The sequence below is a fragment of the Elaeis guineensis genome, chromosome 11 (genome assembly GCF_000442705.2).
Source record: "Elaeis guineensis isolate ETL-2024a chromosome 11, EG11, whole genome shotgun sequence".
NCBI classification, from domain to species: Eukaryota; Viridiplantae; Streptophyta; class Magnoliopsida; order Arecales; family Arecaceae; genus Elaeis; species Elaeis guineensis.
The window spans coordinates 77981484-77986928 of NC_026003.2; positions in this window are offsets into that span (position 1 = coordinate 77981484).

Below are 5445 nucleotides of genomic sequence, written 5' to 3' on the forward strand. Positions count from 1 at the left end.
CTAACTTGCAAGGTAATAGATCTGATCTATTGTTTAACACATACATTAGATGTAGTATAGAAACATGTTGATATGATCAACATGTAGTTCATGCTATATTTCTATATTTTAATTTTTGATTTAATATTATGTAATAATCATGTAATAAGATCTTAGATCTAGGGATTCTCTGATTTTAGAAAATGAATTTTGATTTATTTTAGTCTTCCACTGTATGATCTTGAAAAAGTTTCAAGATCTAACCCTAAAACCCTAGATCTGGTTCCTACATGCTCCATGTAAATCCTCTCCTCCAAATGCCCATGGAGGAACATCATCTTGACATTCATCTACTCCAGCTCTAAATCCTAAGCTGCTACAATACTCAGCAACACTCTGATGGAAGTATGTCTGACGATGGGAGAGAAGACCTCACTGAAGTCGATGCCTTCCTTCTGGGAGTATCCCTTGGCAACTAACCTCGCCTTGAATCTGATACCTCCCTGCTCTGAAGGCCCTTCTTTGCGACTGTAGACCCATTTGCAGCCAATGGGCCTCTTCCCCTGTGGTAACTACACCAATCGCCACGTCTGGTTCTGGTGGAGAGACTGCATCTCCTCGGACATCGTCTGGACCCACCGCTCTCTGTTCTGGCTCTCAATAGCCTCTTGATACGTATATGGGTCTCCATTCACTATCACCAGGGTATATGATAGCATCTCCTTGAAGCTATATCGGTCCGGTTGCCTGATGGTCCTCTTGGGCTTATGTAGGGCAACACCGATATCAGTTCTCGATCCAGCTTGCTCCTGCTAGACCTCTCTACCTCGATCATCTGTCCGAGTCCTCTCCACCTTTGGAGACACCTTAGGTAGGTTCTCCACCTGAATATCATGTCCTTCCGTAGTACCTGCAAGAGGCAAAATCAAAGAGGTAAGCTGCCTAGCAGTGCCCTGCTGGACCTCCTTCTGCTCCTGCTGCTCCTCCATGCCTGCTCACCTCCGTAGGACTGACTCCTCATCAAAAGTCACATCCCGACTGTTGGTGTAAAAATCTGTCGGCATCGGAGAAGCTGGAGTCGAGGGAGTCGCGGTCGCCGCAGGGACCTGCAAAGAAAGTCTAAACCGAAGTTGGGGGTGCTCCGGCAAGACCCTCCGACGCTCAAGTCAGTTCTGTACTTCAACAAGAATGGAGTGCTCGAACAAAAATTTTAGCAGAGATTCGAGATAGAAATTAGAGCTTAGAGAATAACATATCTGGGGTCCCCTTTTTATAGGTGAAGGGTGCAACAGACTGACAACGACGTTTGTAACCGCCTGATAGTGGGCCGCTCGGAGCCAGGAGGAGTTTGTTATGAAGAGTAGTGGAGTGGAGTCGTGGCTATCACCGTGGCCTGCCATGTGGAGCCTGTTGCGGGGAGTGGATCAGTGTCCGTTGTCGCGACTTGCCAGAGAGTGGTGGAGCCGTGCGAAATCTATCGCAGGAAGTGGAGCAGAGCCATGGCCATTACTGTGGCCACAGAAAGTGGAGCAGAGTCATGGCCATTACTGTGGCCTGCCAAGGAGTCCAGGCCTGTCGACCGAAGCTCGATTGAGGTGTCTGGCGGAGAGAGGTAGCTATCCATCTGAGAGGAGATCGGATGTTGCTGGCGAGCCTTCTACCGTTGGGGGCCTTGGGCATTAGTACTACAGGCGAGGGATATTTGCTGCAAGAGCTCGGTCAAAGGCTTTCTGTAGACGAAGTTCGGTTTCACACAGAATTCGACAGAGGGTCGACTGGCAGTGGATGTCGGATGGTGCTGGAGAGGTTCATCCACTGGAGGGGTCTGACTGCTGGAGTCCATGTGTCATAGGAGTTCGTCCGGAATCTGTCTGCCACAGAAGTTTGGTCGGAGTTCGATCTCCGTAGAAGCCTGAATGGGGATCATTTATCGAGGAAGCTCGGTCGAAGCCTGCCTATAATAGAAATTCGAAAGGAATCCATCCACAATGGAAGCTCGGGTGAAGGCTTACAGTGGAAGTCCGACGTGGACCGCTCATAGTAGAAGTTTAAAGTAGACCTCTTGTAGCAGAAGCTCGGAGTCCAGCCCTTGTAGGAGTTCGGATGAGGTCTACCTGCAATAGGAGTTCGGGGTGGAAGTCCGGCTCCCGTAGGAGCTCGGATGAAGTTTACTTGCAGTCGGAGTTCGGGGAAGAACTCCGACTCTCATAGGAGCCCGACGGAGTCTAGAAGGTGGTCGACCACCGTAGAAACTTGGAGGGAGTCCGTCCGTCATGGAGTATCCGATCGACGCCGATGGGGTTTTATCCATCGGCAAAACTCGGGAACGTTGCGGAGGCTCGACCGTCGAAGAGGTTCGAAAAGATATCGCCGAAGGTCGGACGTCGGTAGAATCCCTGGGGGGTCACTCTTGACACGAACTTCGGTTGGGGGATATTTTATATCCAACACTAGTCCCCTACTTCCGAGTTCGAGTTTCGAATGAAAGAAGTACAGAGAAATTTTCACAGCCGAAGTTGCTCCCTTAAATCCTGCGCACGACCGCCCTCAGAAATCCCGACATTTAATGCGTGCGTGTTGGAGTCTTTTTCCAATTAGGACGATCTGAAGAGTCCTTTCAAAATTTTTGCTGGAGCGTAGTCCCAAGCACCACACCATAATGGTCCCGCCAGCAGTCAGCCCTACGCCACGGTGAGTGGGACACATGGCGGGCATTGGTTGACCTAGGGATATCCGCCACCATAACTGTGCCAAGCCCCATCGCTTACTTAAATCCCTTCCTTCCCTCCAGGGACTTCATTTCGCCTGAGAGTCCAGACGATGCCTTTCTTCTGCCTGAGAGTTTAGTCACCTATCGGTGCCCTTTTTCGACCCTAAGCATTCTTCGCGCCAATCTTCGCCATCTCCACCGGCTCCCCACCGTCTTCAGTCTTCTGAGCCCTTTCGAGGAGTTCTCCCACCGGAGCTTCTACCTCGGAGGTCAATCTCAAAAAGATACTACGGATCGAGAGGAGTAGAAGGGGGGAAACAATGGCCTGTCGGTTCAGTGGCTGTCGAACTGCCACCGAGGGTTCCAACAGCTTCGAAGGGGGCTCGAGGGAGAATTCCTTCAACAACAAGGATTTAATAACGGAACCAGCCGGTGAGCGCATCCTACCTGAGAATTTAGAAGTAGTTGAACGGGGCGACACCGGTCAAGGGGGTAGAGTTGCCGTCATGAGCTGTGGCAGGTTTCTTGACGCCGTCGGGGTCGAGGGACTAGAGGCGGTCGGTGCTGACGACGGGACAGTAGAACTTGTTGCGGGAGCGGTGAAAGTAGCGCATGCCGACCTCGCCGAAGTACCTAGGATGGTGGTTGTCGGGGAGCACACGGTGGCGATGCATGCCTCCGATGTCATTGCGGCCTCTGGGGTACTTTCGATTCTTCTCGATACAGGTCGTCGCTGCCGCTGCCGTCGCTGCCACTGCCCCTTGAATTCTATCCCCCCCTTTTCCCCCTAGGGCTGGGGTTTCAGCAATGGGGCAGAACGAGGTGGGGGGCGAGAGCCGATGGATTCATCACACGTACTGGGAAATACTGCTGAGAAGGATGGAACCGGAAGGAGAAGTCGAAAGCTTGAAGCGGTCTTTAATGTATTCTTTTCAAGTCTTGTAGTAATGTTCTTTTTTCCTCGATCCTCAGGGCTTTGTAATGTACACCATGTTAATCGAGAATGAAAAAGAGATTTTTGTTACCTTGTCCGCACTTTGCGTCAAATTGTCACCTGCCGAACTTCTTTCATTCACTATTATTATTGTTGTATTCCCCCTTTTTCTTTTGTTCGATGCCGATGTTGTCTGGAGGTTCCTGATCGTCGCCACATCGGCTTGCTTTTCTTGTCATATTTCTTCTTCAGCCTCAAGGGCTCTGTAATGCATACTTAGTTAATAACAAGAGAAGGAAATTTTCTGTTACCTCTTTTACTCACGTGTTGAATTATCGTTTGCCGAGCTTCTTTCAGCTTTTGCCTTGCTCGATATCGATGCCGTTCGAAGGTACCCGATCGCCGTCGCATTGACCTATCCTTTTGTTTATGGCCGTAGATTTGTTCGGGACCATTCAAGTTTGATGCCTCCTTCCAGAGTTCGAGCTCGAAGGTCTGAGCTTCTCGTCGCCCCGAGGAAGCTGTCTTGTCCTTGGCCTGTGTCGAGAGCTCTTTTGGAGATCGAGGATTTTGCCCAATCCTCGCTGAGATGAGGCTCCCTGTATCTTTGATGTAATTTATTTTTTATTTATCGCTGATGCAGTACATCGCTTTCCTTTTTAACCCCCCTCCCCTTTTTCTTTTTCTTTTCTCAAGTGAGGGTTTTCCCTCCGCTCTTAGTGGGGTCGCGGGAGCGCGGAGGGGCTGCTGAGAAGGTTCCCTTTTTCTTATCTGGTTTTGAATGACCAGACCTTAACTGGTGTCAGGATGAGGTCCTTCCCCTATTTTTGATGTAATCAGTTTTAGCTAAAGTTAGGATGAGGTTCTCCTTCTGTTCCTAATTGGGCAGCGGGGGCATGTATGGGCATTGCAGGACCTCTCCCCCCATTCGGTCTAAGGGTAACCGGGCCTTCGCCTTTGCTCATGTTATGGCGAGGTTCTCCTCCTGTCCCTAACAGGGCTGTGGGGGCACATATGGGCGTTGCAAGGCCTCTCCCTCCATCCGGTCTAAGGATAACCAGGCCTTCGACTTTGCTCCTGTTAGGGCGAGGTTCTCCTCTTGTCCTTAACAGGGCTGTGGGGGCATAGATGAGCGTTGCAGGGCCTCTCCCCCATCCGGTCTAAGGGTAACCGGGCCTTCGGCTTTGCTCATGTTAGGGTGAGGTTATCATCCTATTCCTAACAGGGCTGCGGGGGCACATATGGGTGTTGTAGGACCTCTCTCCCCATCTGGTCTAAGTATAACCGGGCCTTCGACTTTGCTCCTGCTAGGGCGAGGTTCTCCTCCTATCCCTAACAGGACTGTGGGGGCACATATGGGCATTGCAGGGCCTCTCCCCCATCCGGTCTAAGTGTAATCGAGCCTTTAACTTTGCTCCTGCTAGGGCGAGGTTCTCCTCCTGTCCCTAACAGGGCTGTGGGGGCACATATGGGCGTTGCAGGGCCTCTCCCCCCATCCGGTCTGAAGAGGATCGGGCCTTCGATTGTGTCGAGATGAGGTTCTCCTCCTGCTCCCGACATGGTTTGTTTCGATTGTCCTATCGATATAGGCTCGTGCCAAGAGAGAAGACATGTGGATATAAAATTTTTATTTAAAGTAAAGTCATCGGTAATACATTCGTAAATTTTTCGAGCTCCATAGTCGTGGGAGGTCTGCTTCTCCGAGCTCCTTCAGGTAGTAAGTTTCGGGCCGGACTACCTCCTTGACTTCATACGAGCCTTCCCAATTTGGGGCAAGCTTCCCTCGATCCTGAGGTTGCGAAACAGCGGTTCGTCGAAGCAC